The sequence below is a fragment of the Phasianus colchicus genome, chromosome 3 (genome assembly GCF_987193195.1).
Source record: "Phasianus colchicus chromosome 3, bPhaCol1.hap1.1, whole genome shotgun sequence".
Taxonomy (NCBI): Eukaryota; Metazoa; Chordata; class Aves; order Galliformes; family Phasianidae; genus Phasianus; species Phasianus colchicus.
In genome coordinates this window covers 43,505,041-43,522,014 of record NC_143438.1, presented here as the reverse complement: position 1 = coordinate 43,522,014, position 16,974 = coordinate 43,505,041, and the positions used below count along the sequence as shown (strand labels likewise).

General features: G+C 38.0%; 1 protein-coding gene across 4 annotated transcripts in view; it reads left to right on the top strand.

Annotated features, from left to right (window-relative positions):
• Positions 1–16,974, top strand: part of GNAL (G protein subunit alpha L) — a 180,611-nt gene that overhangs the window by 105,438 nt on the left and 58,199 nt on the right. The gene's annotated exons all lie outside the window — the stretch shown is intronic.

The following is a 16,974-nucleotide window of genomic DNA, read 5'->3' as shown; positions in this document are numbered from 1 at the left end:
AAAAGGGATATGAAGGTTGCAAGTGGCAGGTTTGGAAGTCCAGTTAAAAGCAGGTCAAGCTATGGGATTATGAACCTTATCAGACTCATTATTTTAGTCTAAGGTTCCATTTGCTAGATGCAATGTGGAGTTTTTCTGCTGTTAAACAATTTTATGAGAAGACACTATTTGAACAGCTTTGCTCAATAGTAAGCCCCAAATTTAAAAAGATGTAGGTAGATTTTTTTGAAATACTTACATCTGTAATATTTTCTCCTAAAGACAATATTTAGAACTAAAGAAAAGCCACTAAGAGAAAGCAAACCAAATGTCAATTAAATGTAGAATTTAAGAAGTAATTCTTCATTTCTGGTCCTTTCAGATCATTCATTGGTGTCAGTGGGACACAGCATCAGTTCATCCATCCCAGACTTAGTTCATTTCGAATCATTTGAAGTGTCTTCTCCCAGACTGCTGCATGGTGTCAGAGCCCATTTGTTTCTCCACATTAGGGTAGCACATTGATCTGTCTGTTATGGGATTACTTGTGCTTGCTTCATAGAGAGCACATCAATCGCCTCTTCCCTCTCTCCCCATCTGCCTGTGGGCATTGGACGAGTGGAGTGATACCTGCGTCCCTTGTTCTGACAGGAGGCTGTGGAGCTACATTTAGATTAGTACTGCTTAATATTAAGAACTGGCTTGCTAGATGGTGTAAACGATGTTCTAAGTAATTACTTGCAGGCGAGATCTCATTATATGAGTGTCAGCAAGGAAATTTTCTCAGGGTTCAAATATGCAACTGATGTAAAATTTTTATGCTGTTTAACTGTAGGATCCAAACCTAAATGCATTCCTGAACAGTGTTTCAAAAATTTCTCCTTTTCTGAGGGGGGAGTATTACTGCACCTGGTATGAGTGTAGTCACTTTACCTAGGCAGCTCCTTGAAGAGGACATTCAGGTAGGTTTAAGATATTTTTCCCAAAATATCTGTACTTTAGCTTAAAAAAACAATAAGGAAAGACTAAAAAATAAAAAAATAATAAAAATCTCTCTTCTGCCATGCCAGGGAGAGGCACCGCTTTACAGTTTCTACCCCTTCAATCAGTCAGAATTCCCACATAAGCAGTCTCCTATTCCATAGGAAGTTTCAGTCAGAAAAACTTGCGTTGTCCATGACAGTAGCTATTTATTTTTGTCCTTGTAGTCCACAATCAAAGTGTTACAACTCTCTTTAATTAGTCTTTTGTCAGAATTGTGTTCCCCAGGTGCCAGTATTGGGGCTGGTCCTGTTCATTTTGTTTGTTGATGGTCTGCAGGAGGTGTTTGAGTATACCCTCATTGAGTTTGCAGATGACACCAAGTTGGGAGGAAATGTTGATGTGCCTGGATAGGATCACCCTGCAGAGGGATCTGAATGAAGAGGCGGTAGCCAGTTGCATGAGGTTCAACAAGACCAAGTGCTTGGTCCTGCGCTTTGATTGCAACAACACTATGCAACACTACAGACTTGGGAGAGAGTGGCTGGAAGTCTGTGTGAGGAAAAGGATCCAGGGGAATTAGTGAACGGCCAGCCAAACATGGGCCAGCCAAACATGAGCCAGCCAGCAGTGTACCTAGATGGCCAAGAAGGCCAATGGCATCCTGGTTTGTATCAGAAATAGTCCAGCCAGCAGGAGCAGGGAAGTGATCATCCCTCTGTACTCAGCACTGGTGAAGCTATACCTCAAATGCTGTGCTCTGTGTTGGGCCCTTCACTATAAAAAAGACACTGAGAGCCCTGGAGCATTTCCAGAGAAGGGCTAAGGAAGCTGGTAAGGGGTCTGAAGCACAAGTCTTATGGGGAGCAGCTGAGGGAGCTGGAACTGTTCAGTCTGAATTATTGGAGGTTCAAGGGAGACCTTATCACTCTCTACAATGACCAGAAAAGAAGTTTTAGCAAGGTGGGGCTTGGCCTTTTCCCCCAGGTAACTAGTGATAGGATGAGAGAAAATTGCCTCAAGTTGTACCAGGGGAGATTCAGGCTGGATATTAGGAAAAATTTTTTCTCCAAAGGAGTGGTGACATGTTAGAACAAGCTGCCGAGGGAGGTGGTGGAGTGACCGTCCCAGGAGGTGTTCAAGAAACATGTAGATTTAGTACTGAGGATGTGGTTTAGTGGGCATGGCGGTGATGGGTTGATGGTTAGAATAGATGATTGTAGTGGTCTTTTCCAACCTTAATGATTCTATGATTCTGTGAAATCAATTTGGGAAAATTCTCTTTTTTTCCAGAGACTTTTGAGATGTCAATTTTGACACTAAATACCTTGGCTCTGGAAGAGCAGATTGGAGGTTGTTATGCAAATAGATATGTTAATCATTCATGTGCTTTATTTTTTTCATGTATTTTATTTTGGTTATATTTTTATTAAGGTTTGATGAGTAGCAGAATACAAAAGATGAAGGAAACACTTTCAGATTTAGATGCATTGTTTTATCTATTTATGTTTTAACAAGGGAGCTGGAAGATGAATGTGAATGCCTGTGTATTTTATGACATGTAATCTGATGATAGGGTGATACAACGGCTGTTTTCTCTGAGGTATGTTAGATAATCTGTAGGTTTTCTAACTTAGTTCCTGGAAATTTTATCTTTCATTCTGCTAAGAACATTATGAGCAGATATCTTTACAATTGTTACATGGGAATATAGTGTGATATAGCAGTAAATTACATTTGGGAGTTGCTAACACAGCTATAAATCTGCGAACAGAAAGTTTCCATGCCAAAGGTTTGACTCTGATTTAGAATGTACTGGATTTGTACTGTACTTAAAGAGCGTAGTTATCCATTTATAGATGGATACTGCAATTGTTTTCAGAGTTATCATTGGAACTTCTTGATTTAAATTAGTGATCAAATACATACAACTTAATGTTTAAGATTTACTTACTTTGGATTATGTTTGCAAATCTAGAAATTTTGAGAACCAAAATTCAGCAAGAACCATTTGGTATATATTTTAAAAATATAGAATTCCACTGGATTAGTGAAGGAGGTTTTTATATGTCACCATTTCACTGGTTTAACTGTTTTGTTCTACTTACAAGGGAGCTTAAATATGTGAAAATCTGATATCAGTTGAATTTCTTCAAGTCTTGTCTCCACTTATCTCTGAAGTTAATTTATATGTACTTGCTAGTGTGTCTTTGTTGATGGATCCATGTAGCATAGACATGCATTCTGACCAGAGGAGTTTTTCCATCAAGGTAATCATGCTTTCTTTTTGAATGATGCAATTAAGCTGTCAGAGTTGCAGCTTGGCTGTGCTTTTGTTTGTTTGTTCAACAGATAAAAACTGTGTTTTTGTTGTGATTAGGCCAGTATAGTATTTGAGTTTCATATCCAAGGTGCATATTTTATTTCAAAGATTGTATCTATTTAATAGTACTTCATAGTATTTTGTAGTCTTCTTCTCTGTAAAAAAGGATGGGTTTTTTTTTCTGTTTTATACAGTCTGTTTTTAGAAACATATTGCAGTTTTCCTTTTGAAAATGTTTGTCATTCATCTTATCTGAAGCCAGTTGATATGAGCCCCTTAGCATTTTTGATTAGCTATATGAAGTTTGTTCAGTTAGCTGTCTAAACTTAGCCACCTGTTTTAGAAAGAGCCTGTTTGTTATTACCATTGTGGATATAATAGTATATATTCTGTCTCTTTCGCTTTACCGAAAAACTGAATTGGACCTTAAACCCTGCTTTCTAGCGCTCCTCAGTAGGAACAGATGTATTTTTATGTTTATCTTGTAACTTGATTCTAAAGGGAAAAACACTTTTCAGTATTCTCTTGATAATATTTATCTTTTGTTTTACCAGCTCATACCATTAGAAATATCTCAAGTAATGAACCAGACAGTAATTGTACGTTAAGGGACTGTGAACAATGACTTGTAATTTGCAAGTGTATAGTAAACAGGTACAGTCATAGCTCAATTACTGACTACATACAACATGTTTATTAATGTTATTTTAGTGTTTCTTTGTGCGCATGCATTTTTATCTTCATATGTGGGATTCTGTCATTATTGTAGATCGGCTTGGTCAATATTGCCAACTGGAAATCAGAAATGAAGTATTGATAGATGTGTCAGTCACCATCAGCAGAAGTCATAATCTTAGATTTCTGTTGCATTAAAATGCTCTTGTAAGAGCTCAGCATTTTCACTGATTTCTAAATAATTGCACAGGGGTTACTAGCAGTCTTCTCAGGCTGTGCTGAGGGCAGAATTTGGCCAACCTGCTCATTACTAGTAAGCGATCATACTTCACCTGGGGCTCTTTTTAGAATGTTGGTCTACAGGGCTCAACAGAGTGTAGAATTTTCTTGAAATCACAATAGCTGTCTTTTCACCAGAAGCAATTGAAGAGGAATTGTGTAGTTCTTTTTGGTAGGTGTGTTAGCCTTGACACAGCATTAGTGTTTAGGATACAGCCTATTCCAAAAGTAAGCCAGTACTTGAAAAGCCTTGCCTGGTCTGATGGGACAAATTGCAGCTGGCTGGTGGAGCCTTAGTTAACAGTTGTAGTTTGCGTATTTAATAAAAGTATCTGGAGATTCAAATTAACGTCAGGGTCCAATTGCAGCAGATCTTAGGGAGTACGAAAGCAAAACGTCTTTTCCCCCTGCAGGGGTGAGATGTTTGCTGCTGGTCTGAGGCCTATGTGGGCTGAGTGCAGAGCCATTTTGGGTGAAGCCATGTGTCTCTCAGAAAGGCAGGGCTAACTGTTTTGCACTGTATAAACATTAAAAAACTGTAATTTTTATTAATATTGAAGATCCAGTTTATTAAGTTATATGTCTATTCTCTGTCAGATTTCTAGACAGTTTCTGAAAAGTATAATTAAAATTAACTTACAGTTAAAAGCATAGAGCAATTAAAACCATCGCTGACAGAGAGGGAATATGGATGCCCTTTAGTTTTGATTAGAAAACTTCATTACGTAGATCATTATTCTGATGTGAAGAGCACTTTCCACTTCATCCACATTTTATTACAGTTTCTCATAAAGAATCCTGTGTGGAAAAATAACATTCTACCAAAGGTCAAGAGGCAAAAGGCCTTATTATTTACTTCATCCAGAGCATAAATCCATTTTCAAAGTATGAACTTGAAGAAGGCAGAACCTGAAAGGAATATTTTTAATTGAACTTCCTCATCTTATAAATGGAGCTTTCACTTCTGATGTTTACATGCATTTTCTGATTTAACTGCAGAAGAAATCTATTATGGTAATAATGAAGGCTTTTTCCCAACTGGTGAAATGCATTTCACCTTGGAAAAGGCTATAGATCAAAAAACAATGAATCTATGGTTGTACAAGAAGAAAGCTTGCAAATTGTTTCTTTACTTACATATAAAGACACTACTGGTGATTTTGCTACTGCTGATGCATTCTCAGAAGTTCATGGCTGTGTAAAGGTTGTCTAGATGCACCTATTTTTAGTATCCTTCCAGGAGATACTTAGTGAATCGGGAATTGCCTGCATGCATTCAAAACCTCACGAGATCTTCTCTTTCAGTCACGAGGAAGTGAGAGAGATGAAAAAATGCAGATTGGATTCTTCCTAGAAACTTTGAGTGATTGATGCTGTAAAAAAGTTGCTTCTCTATTTAATTTTTTAGGTGGTTGGGTTTTGTAACAGACAGCAAAAAAATTCCTCGTCTGAATTGTCTTTGGGTTGTTTCAAGGCAGTTGCCTCACAGTTTCCACATATCTGTCTGTAGTTTTCTCTTCGGGCCCCAAAATCAGTTGAGTATTGTTCTATCAGATTTTTCCTCTGCTAGGTATAACGTTTTTGTTCATGTACAGGTGGAAGTGCTGCATGAAGGTTGTTGTTCATGCTTTGGTGGCCCTGATAGGCTCTTTGGTGCAAGCACTATCTGCAGGAGATGAAGGTGCTTGGACACTGTATGAGGTCTTGCAAGGTGGTCTTACCTCAGATGCTGAAGGACTGGTGAGGAATCCAACAACACTGACTTTAAATTGAGTACTTCTGTATTTTACTTAGGTAGACAATGCTTCAGATAGTGGCAGTGACAGATTTTAATTAATCTGAAGAAATTTATTTCCTACCACTTCTGAGATAAGTGTGAATCTTTCTGTTTAAGGAACTGTAGCAACATTTATCTTTTAAAGTGAGAAAATTACCTGCTTTTATTATTTCATTCAATTCAGTTATTTAATTCCATGTCCTTGCTTTGCTGTAGTGTGCTGAGATTCATTAACAGTTCTCTCGCAGTTGTAAGACACTAATCATCTGTTTACAATATTGATCAACAGCTTTCATCTTAAATTACTCTGGAAGTGAGAAATAAACCTGCAGGGAATAGTAAATAGAAGACTGGGAAGCAAGGAAAGATGCTAGCTTAGGCTATATAGAGGTTTGTTTTCAGGTACCCAGTAAGAGTCTGTTTCCTAATAAGCTCAACCCTGGCAACAACCTCCAGCTGTGAAATTTAAACAGAATTTCCCATCCACAAATTACTCACTCATTCTGATTTACTATGTTCCTACAGATCAGATTCCTATCCCTGCTGATACAGATTTCTGTTCACCTCTAGGCTGTTCTTCTGAGCTCCTAGGAGGTAGAGCAAGACATCGTTTTTGAATGGGAAGAATATTTGTGGACTAATAAAACTTACCTTTGTTCTGATGCCTCTTTTGTTACAGTATATGCATTCTTTCTATATTACATGTAATGAGATGTGATTATCTCAATTCTTCAAAATGATATAATTTGCAGAATGAAAATTAAGAACAAAACACTAGGAATTAAAATCTTACTTTTCTGACTTTGTTCTGAATTAATCTGAATAAGTTGATTTCTGTGGCTCATCAGCACTAGGACTCATGGGTGCTGATAATAGGATTTTAAAAAAAAATCATATAGAATGTAGCCAAGAGTTTCAGGAATTTGTCATATTTTTCAGTGCTTTACTAAGTAGTTTTTGTCTTACTAACTAGTAAGATATATTATAGTAGCTTTGCTTCTGTGGAGGTTGTGAATACTTGCCTTTAAATGATGGGATTCCTTTAAAATTTGTTGCTTTCGTATAGTCAAAACTGCTAGTTCCTACAGTTGTATTCATAGCTGTTTCCCTGAATAGCTCTTAAAAGCAACAAGATCATACAGAAAAGCAAATAACATTTTCCTTTGAACGTCTTGCTTGTGAATTTATATATATGTTTGTGGTTGTTAACTAAAATTTTAAAAAATCTATTTGCTGCAAATCAGTCAGAAATAACTAATAAAGCTTTTTAATTCCTTTTCTAGCTGTTACACATAGTTCAGAATGAGTAATTTGCTGTGTTGAAGCTGGTCAGTCTTTTGCACATGATTGAAAACAGCTAGAAGTACCAAAAAAGAGAGATGAAGTTGAAGAATATAGATAAAATGTGTGGAAGACTAGGCTAAACAGATCTAGCAGCAATGGACTGACTTTTACATTGCTCTCTGATTTAATCATGAAGGTTGCTTAAGTTGTGGATCCTGCTCATTAGTCACGTGATGTTGCCAGCATTTATTTCCAAATCAAATCTATAAAAGGAAATGAGAGTTCTCAGTCCTTGTAAAGCACTTGTCTGGTAGGAAATCTCTTACAAATAATGAAGTCTGTACTAGAGCATGAAATAGTTCCCTGATATATGACCTTCAAAACTGGCTGAAGGAAAACAGCTGAAGCTGTGAGTAGTAGAAACCTTTCATACTGTCAGAAAAACAAGCTGCAAGCTTGTGTTTTTTCAGTTTGCTTGATGGTTGTCCTCACTATGGAGCTGTATTTACAGGACCAGCAGGGGTCCCTATGGGCAGGGCAGGGCAGCTGCCTGTGGATGCAGCAGTGATGAGTCCCTCAGCTTCATAACCCACTGTTCTGACTTAGAAACATAGAATCCTTAGAGTTGGAAGTGACCTTTAAAGGCCATCTTGTCCAACTCCCCTGCAGTGAACAGGAACAACCACAGCTCCATCAGGTTCCTCAGAACCCCGTCCAGCCTGGCCTTGATCGTCACCAGGGATGGGGCATCCACCACATCAAGTAGTTGAAGGTTTTCCCACCATCTGAGTAGTGAAAACAGACTTGCAAGAAATGCTGAGAGCACCCCATGAATAACTCACATCATGATTCTCATCCCCAAAAGGTGACAAAGCACATGTTTGGCTTTGTATCTCCAAAGCAGCAGCCAGGAGTTGACTACATGATTTTCTCTGATGACTGAAATAATAATCCTCCAGAAAATATCAATTTTTTTATTCCAATTCATGTGGAAGTGCACTGTGGCATGAAAAACACAACTGTTGTTACCACGCAGCTAATAAAAGCAGTGATCAGATACAACGTTGCTCAAAATTAAAAACCATAGAGGATTCTGATCTAACACTGACATGTTACCAAATGTAAGTTATTATTATTGCCTTCTATTTTAAAATAAAAAGTCTTGATAATACTTAGTAGTGTGGGAAACCTGAAGTTTGCCACTTTATAATAGATGTTTAATAGTCGTATGCGGAATGGCCTGTACATAATCATAGAATCATAGAATGGTCTGAGTTGGAAGGCACCTTTAAGATCACCTAGTTCCAACCCCCTGCAATAGGCTTCCCTCTAGACCAGGTTGCTCACAGTCCCATCGAGGCCTTCAGTGCTTCCAGGAAGGGGGCATTTACAGCCTCACTGGGCAACCTGTTTCGGTGTCTCACCGCCCTCACTAACTAATCCCTAACTAAATGTTGCCTTGACTTAAAGATACTGAAGTACCACGTTCTTTACGATTTTTTACACAGAGACCCAGAATGTAAACTGTTACAGAAAGAGAATCAATATAGAACTGTTCTGGGTTGATTGCTATCCCCTATTCTGAATGGTCTCCACTATTCTTATGTAGTGAGGTAAAGAATCAAATTTTGACAAACAAAATACTGCTATGGTTTTTAGTACAGAGTAAGCAAACCCCTTTCAGTACACATAACACCTGTATTATGTTTTTCAGTAATTTTTGAGTTTGGAAGGTCGATGCTTTAGAAAGAAATCTGTATAGTCAGCATCTTGATCACAGTGATAAACTACCTGCTGCCAGATTTTGTAAGGTATTAGCATATTTCTAACTTTTCAGTCAGTACAGAGGGGTTTTGCGTGTTGTTCACCATTTGTAGATTTTCCTCATGCTGTCCTCAGGAAAAAATCATCTTCAGGGAATTATAACAATAGTTACCTTTTCCTTTTTACAAGTGCTGCAGAAAAACAAAGGGCAGCTATGATTCAGAGTTGTGTAGCACAACTGTAGTTAATTTAACAAATATTTTTTCAGAAGATTGTTGAGAACATTTATGCATTCAGGGAGAGGTTCTAACGTAGAAATATCTTCAAGGAGAAGGCCATGTATGAGTTTTGCATTCCTGGCACATTATCTTTTTTAGGTGTCACATACACTAAATAATTTGCTTAAATTATTTGTCCTACTTTCCTTAGTAGAGAGCTTGATGGCTCCCCCCAAGGATAGCAGGTAGGCATTCATGATGGCAGTCTGTCAAAATACACAAGTAAAATGAAACCAGAAGATTGAATCAGAGGTGGTTGTTTTAAATATGGTAAAAGCTTCATTAAAAAAAAAAAAAAAGAAAAAGCCATTATTTAATAAATAGTGAAGGAAAAACAAATAACTGCTCTTTGACTAATGATTTTTAACCTCAAAGCATGTCTTACTGCAGTGCTGGCCTCCAAGTACGGATGTAGCAAAAACATAAAATTGTGATTTTATTTTTGCTTTTGTTAGCATCTATCTTAAGTATTCTCAGACCTCTTTTTGTGTTCTAAAGCATCTCTTGACATATTTAAGTTTGGAAGGTGTTTAAATATGTTTCTCAAATTTAGTAGACGAGTGCTGTGATCTGTGGAACTGAACTTGTTGATTTCTGTAACATATCAAGGCAGGTACAATGTGTTTCTAGAAGGCAGAAAGAGAACTGCTCAGGCAATCAGGCTGATACCATAACTGTACACATTTCTTGGAAATGTAAGGTTGAGTGAAAGCTTAAAAGTCAAGTCACAAAAATAGTTCAAGATACTTAAAATGTTCTATGGCTGTTCATTCCTGGTTTTTGAACACTGTCAACTAGCTCCACAATCATCAGTTTTGTCTAGATGTAGCAGTATGTGGTAGCTCCATGAAAGTGGTGCTTTTATATGATTATAAATGCTGTTTGTTTCCCCAGGTTCTTTCCTTACACTTAGACGTTATATAGGATTGTCCTAGGAGCTAATAAAGTGATTTTGTTTTCTTGGAACTTAAGGTGCACCGACATAAGTGTGTTCTGCGAAGGTGTTTTTTTACCATCCTTTTATGTTCAGTTTTGATTAATACAAGTTTAGTGCAGACTGGTTGTTTAGCTTCAAGGCTAAGTAAAGCAAAACAACTCCAATGAACTGAGAGTGAAGATAGATGAGGACAGATTACTTTTGTTTCTCTTTGATATATCCAGAGGTAGGTTTTGGAGGAGAGTAAGAGGCCAAACTGCTGATTTGCCTATCAGAATGAGTCACTAGCTCACAAAGGAATTGCATTGATTATTGCACACCCACAAATTACTACAGAAGATACGTTGCAGGGGCGGAGGTTATGCTTTCCCTAAAGGTTTCTGTATAATTAATCTGCTGTAAGTTCTGGTACTTTAAAAAGATCTGAACCCCACTGTTAAGCATGATCCTTGCATGCCAGTTTACCACTCTCACATGGTTTTGGTGTTTCTTGCACTATTGCTTGAGTGCTGATGAAAGATTTTGATATGACTGCTATGGGAAAAATTCAAGTCATGTATTCTGTTTCCGTTATTAGATTATAATTGTTTGCTTGTCTCTGCTATGGGCATTAGGAGTTTGAGCAGCTGCATTTTCTATACCTGCAAAAAAACAGTTCCCTCGTTAAGTTGAATGTTTCATAAAGGATTAAGTGGAACTGCCTGAGCCATAGGGGATACTTTTGTCTCATAAACAAGAGGCTGATTATCAAGAGACTGTGCTTGTTAGTGGAAAAGGTAACTAAGCAGACTCCCTTCTCTAATGGATCTTTTACTTGATACCTTACCCTGGAATTTCAGCAGTAAGATCATTTAAAATTTTCTGTTCCTACATCTATAATTACTCTTTGTAGATTTTGGAGGGTGATGAGTGTTTTTAATGGAAGATGAGTTGCTGTACTGGTTTGCATAAGCAAACCAGTAATAATTGGAGGCACTGGGACAAATTGTCTTTCACTGTCCCTTGTGGGTTTCTTGTAACATCAGTTAACAACTGTCTCAGTTAAACACTGAGTTAAAATTGTAAATTTAGACTCCAAAAGTTAAGATTGTCTATGCAACTCTTCTATATGGAAGATTATGCAAATAGCTTATCAAATTCTTGGTTGTTTTTTTTTCTATATGGGCCTGTTTCGCCCATAGCAAAGAAAAGCCCAGGCAATGGAAATGAATACTATATCAAAAAATATAATAAAAGATTGTTTGCAGTCAGCTCATCTCTCTTCTGCTTACTCCATTTCTTGTACAGGGTAGATGGCATTGACTGACACCTTTGTTTATTTTCATAATTCATCTGAAGCCCTATGTATTATTCCCTCGAGTTTATTCACTCAGCATGCTTCCATTATTACCTTTATTCTATATGTTCTTAAATTAAATTAAAAAAAACAACAACCACACAACACATTGATTGTTCTCTACGTACTAGGAAGTCTTAGCTGTTGGATTATATTAAGATATCCTGTGTATCTTAGAGAAAGTTAATTGTATGTGATTTAAGCACTGTCAGAGATTAAGAAACTATTAAGTATAGTAGTACTGTCCTATTTGGAGATTAAGAGATTCATATTAGGGAAGTGTATTGATAGACTGTAGAAATTCCCAGTGTGTTGGAATGTATCAGTACCTCCAAAGGAAAAAGGCCTTTTGATACTTGGAGCAGATTTTTAGCTCTCTAATGATTTTACTGGTCAGGATGCGTGTTTAGAAGCACGGATAATTGCTTTGTTGTTTTTTTTCTTTTATTCTTAACACGCTATGTTGTAGAGAAAGTTAAATTTCAAGCACGATAGCAGTGCTTTGGGAGTTTGTCTCTGCTTCCAAATGCACAAGCCTGAAGTTAATGGGAAAATTAATATCAAGAAAAACAAGCTAATGGATACAGAAATTTAAATTTAAATTGTCCTCATTTTAATCTGATTATCTAAAAACAGATTTCACCTGCTTAGTTTGCAAAAAGAGAGTATTGAGTCTTATTAGAGTCTTGGAGCTGCAAAAGTCACTTTTTCTTTCTCCAGGTTTCTCTTGGCTGAATTACAAACTTTTTTTAACTGCCGTTCTTCTTCTGATGCTACACATGGCTCATTCTAAAAACACGAACGTAATACCAGTGCACTAATCTGATTTGAGGCATCAATTGCAGCCGGAGCGGCGGCAGAACAAAGTCTTCTGGTCATGACAGGGGAGCTTGGCTGAGCTTCCCTTCCCTGGGGACTAGGTCTCTGTGGTCTTGCCTCCAGCACTGCAGGAAGAAAGGCTTCCTCACAGCCCTTGGGCCTTGCTGCCCATCCTCTCTGCTGCACTGAAGGGACTGGATCAGTTTTGACTTTATACAATAAGAAAAATTTGAGCGGTGGAGTCAAGCACCTCTCATTTGGAAAACCCACACTCCGCAGGTGTCATGCATATGCTATTGCAGCATTACCCATTGGTTGTTACTCTCTTTTTCCACCAAAACCTTCCTGTAGCCAAGTGGGTTGACGAATGCGGTGCTGGGGACCTGTAGCATTGGCGCAGGCCGCAGTAGTCACCTGCTCTGGGGAGCTTGGGAGAGGTTGGCTGCCACCTGGTTGTGGGTCACAAGGTTTAGTTTTCCTGTGGCTTAGCAGCTGAAAAAAGAAGTAAGAACTGAAATTCAGAATGGAAGTGACAGGTTCATTTCACACCCACCGTGGCTGAATGCTGAAAATGTGTAACGGCTGCTACTCAGGCTGTACTTCTTTAAGTGGTTGTCACACTGATCAGACAGGTTTAATCTGTATTTTAGACGAGAAATTATCTTGCAGCTTAGGCTTGAAGGTTAGGAAAATGAATTTTAATTTGAGGGAAATGGATCTTACTTCCTGTTGATCTCACCAGATGTTTCCAGGTTTACAATATATTAACAGAAAGAATATATGGAGTACAAAATAAAGTGAAGTCTTCCATACTGCAGCTTCCATGAGACTGGAAGGTGACATTAGGATAACTATTAAATTTATGCTCCGTCTGGAAGTAAGACAGGAAGGGATCTTAAAAGAATAAAAATTGTATTACTGACCTAGCATGAACTTTTGTGGTTTGTAAAGCAATCAGGGAAAAAAATCTGATTCCAAAATGCATAAAGAATTGTTCATGAAGATATGTCACTATTTAATTTTCACTAATATGTATTCTTAATTTAAACAGTTGACAGTGAAGCAGTTCCATTTTATATATACTAAAAAATTTTCGTAGGAGTTGCAAGAGGGGAGGAGGTTTCTACGGTAACCTACCAATAAATTTGTTTCCAAAATACGGAAAATAAATCTCATGAACATGATGTATCTTCAGGTAGGATAAGGTTGAGACTTAGCTATAGTTCATCTGTATTTGTATTTATTTATTGATTTCTTAGCAAGTTTTGTGTAGGAATATATTCCCTCTGTTTTATTTTTTTTTTCTGCCTTGGAATGGGCAAGTAGAAATAGTTATACAACACCTTCTCAAAATGTGGTAAAAATATAATACCACTTATGTCAGTGACATCAGTTCAGAGTGTTTCTCAAACTTATCATTTTGAAAAAAAAAAAAATCATTACCTGTTTACATCACTTTTTGATATTTAGAAGACTTGAAAATGTTTATGTCTAGCAAAACTTACATGCAAATGAAAAAGAAAGTGTGGGGGAAAGGTTTTTTGTTCTCTGGGGAAAGGTGGAAAATTTTGAGATGATTTTGTATGGGTGAGTATTTGAAGCATTGTGTATCACATCTTTGTTTTGATCACATAAAACTTCACATTTGTATGGCCTGATGATTGCTAAAAAATTCATAGAAAACTTGAGTAAATTAAAGTGCCTGTAACTGATAGCAGAATCAACATAGAATCAGAAAACAGCTTGAGTTGGAAGGGACCTTAACAACCATACAGTTCCAACTCCCTGCCATGGACAGAGTTGGCACCCACTAGATCTCTCTGCCCAGGGCCACATCCCATGCTTCATGATACCTTAGGCATTATCATTTATTTCTATAATGCTTTAATTAGAATGCTGTTTTAAATGCATACTTACATATATTTATGGGCTTATTTTGTATGTGTATTAATAGGTGCAGATATTTGCATGCTGCTGTCTCTAAGGAGAAGTTTGGGTGGGACAGCTCTGTTCTGCTTTGTTTTCTTAGATATGTTATGATGTAGGTGTTTTTGTGCTTTCATGCATAGCACATTATTCCTGATTCTTTTCAGTATGCTAAGTATTTGTAGTAGATCTCAGTGGCTTTATCTGAGAGAGGTCAGCCACGTGTGTTTGCAAACTGAGAGCATCAAAAGTCCATAGTGATTTTTCATGTTGCCACCTTCTTATACTCCAGCTGAGGTTTCTTAGAGGATCCAATCTTTTGACTTTTAAGATCTTCTGGATAGCCACCTCCTAGAAATCAGCATCCTTAAGAAAATCTCACTTTGAGATTCTCATTATGAAAGTTTCTGCGGTCACAATTTACTTAAGCAATCTGATTTATGTTATACTAATTCAAAGTAATGTTTTGCTTCCAAGTCCCTGCCTGACCAAAATGTTAATGACCGAGCTTTGGCCCACTTTCTTTTATCAAGTAGAGCAAATCTGTCTTCACCATCCCTTGAAAGACTGGTGCTTTCCCAGGACAGGCAGTGCCAAATGTGACTGCAGCTCTGGGAGGTTGTTGTCCTGTGATAGAGGGCAGGTTGTGTCCGGATGGAGCAGGTACATTTTTGGTACGTGCGAGCATCGCCATCATCCCGTGTGTAGTGGGAGCCTTCAGCAGCTGAGGAGGAGAAAAAAGTGCTGAAGAACTTAGAGAAAAGAAAGGGGTTAAAAACAAGTGTGAAAAGTTAGATCGTGGTACTTCGTGTCTTGAAATGAAGGAAGATTTTTCTGGAAGGCTTTTGTCACCTGGGAAGGAAGGATCGGGTAGCTGTGTGGGAGGCAATTTGCAGGCAAGTGTACTCCTCTGCAGTCGATCGGTACATTTTAATGAGGTAAGTATATTTGCTCTGTTTTATAGGATTTGCTTTGGACTGGAACTCTGGAAGTCATTTTAGATAGACTGCTTTGAGATATAATGGTCAGGTGGAAATATTTGAAGCATATCATATGGAAGCTGTGTATTTGCAACATGTCTGTAGGGTCTTAGAAGCAGTTATTTTCAGCAGAAAATTGTCTCTTCTTCAGAAGCGATTTTTATGGTAAATAAAGGTCATGCAAAGGATGTAAAAAAACAGAAGTGAAGTTAGAAACTGCCGTAGCTTTTCATTCTTCTACTTAATGTATTTATTCACATCTACAGCCATCACTCAGTCTGTGCCATACCATAGGAAAGGAAGTTCTCATGCTAGCATCCTTGATCTCATCTCCATCCTGTAGGCTGCCAGAGGCTGAATGGAACCATTTTTTAGATGCAGAAGTATTCCCCTCAGGAATGGGAACTCCCACATGCTGGCGGATGGCAAGACAGGGAAGGCCAGGTTGTGCTCAGATCCTTTGAGGGGAACAGGCTGTAGTTGCCTCACATGGTCCATTCCAACAGTAGGACAGCCAAGTCCTTTTGCACTGGGACCAGTGCTGCTTGTGCAGGGCAATTTCTTTCATGGAAAAAGGAATTGCCTGTGTTTAGACAGAGATGCCAGCAAGCGAATGCATTCAGTTGATGGGCTAAATAGCAAACAAAGGAGAGTGGAAGAGTGTTCTGCATTTTCTGGAATTTCTCATTTTGACTTTGCGCCTTTTGTTTTTCCAAGTCTTTTTTTGTTTCTTCCAGCAGTGTTATCTATTCTATTTGTCCATTTTGTCCTACTTATTTGGTTTGTTAACTTGTCCTTTCTCAGGCTTGTTTTTGCTTTCTTTCTACTTTAGGAACAGAGTTTATAGTAGCCATAGCCTGTCTTCAAAAGGTGAATCTGCAGTGTTCTAACTAATTGTTACATAAGTCACTAAAGAAAGATAAACATGTCCTCATCATGAGGAAGAAATCATTCCAAGGGCAATATAAGTATCTACCTGCCAGTTTTCAGTCATGCTTCTTATTTTCATCCAAGACTTTCTGTGCAGATTTTTCACACCTGCTTTAGCATCTACTTTTCTCTAAAGTTCAAAAGCTCCTGAAAAAAGCTTTCAGAGAAAGACTAGGTCTCATAATAAAGGAAAATACAGATTCTTTGGTTTGTCCAACTTTGTTTGATTTTAGAAAGATTTAATATAAAACTAGCCCCCAGCTTTAATAAGAGCTGGAGTGCAGGAGGCTCTGCATCCAGGGCACAGGAGTGAAGAGGCTGTCAGTCAGAGTTGGACCCGTCGTTCTGTGTCCGTGTGTTTTATACAGCAGAGCTGCAGCTTCACTATCACTGAGGATGGCTCGTTCACATAATTCTGAAATAAGCTGGTCGGCACATATTTCTGGGCTGGGTTGCTTGGGATAGCTGGGAAAAATATGTTGTGCCAGGCTCAGAGGAAGCGGTGTTGAGCAAAGGCTCTGAATTCTTGCAATTAAATTATGTTGCATGAGAAAATACTGAACAGCAGAAAGTTGTGTTTTTCAGGAAAAATTACACAATCTTTTTAAAGTTACAGGCTCCTTCTTCCTCCGAGGAGCTAGTGGTTATAAGCTGAACAGCCTTTTGCGTCACTTTCCTCCGCTTTCCATGGCAGAGATTTAAATTC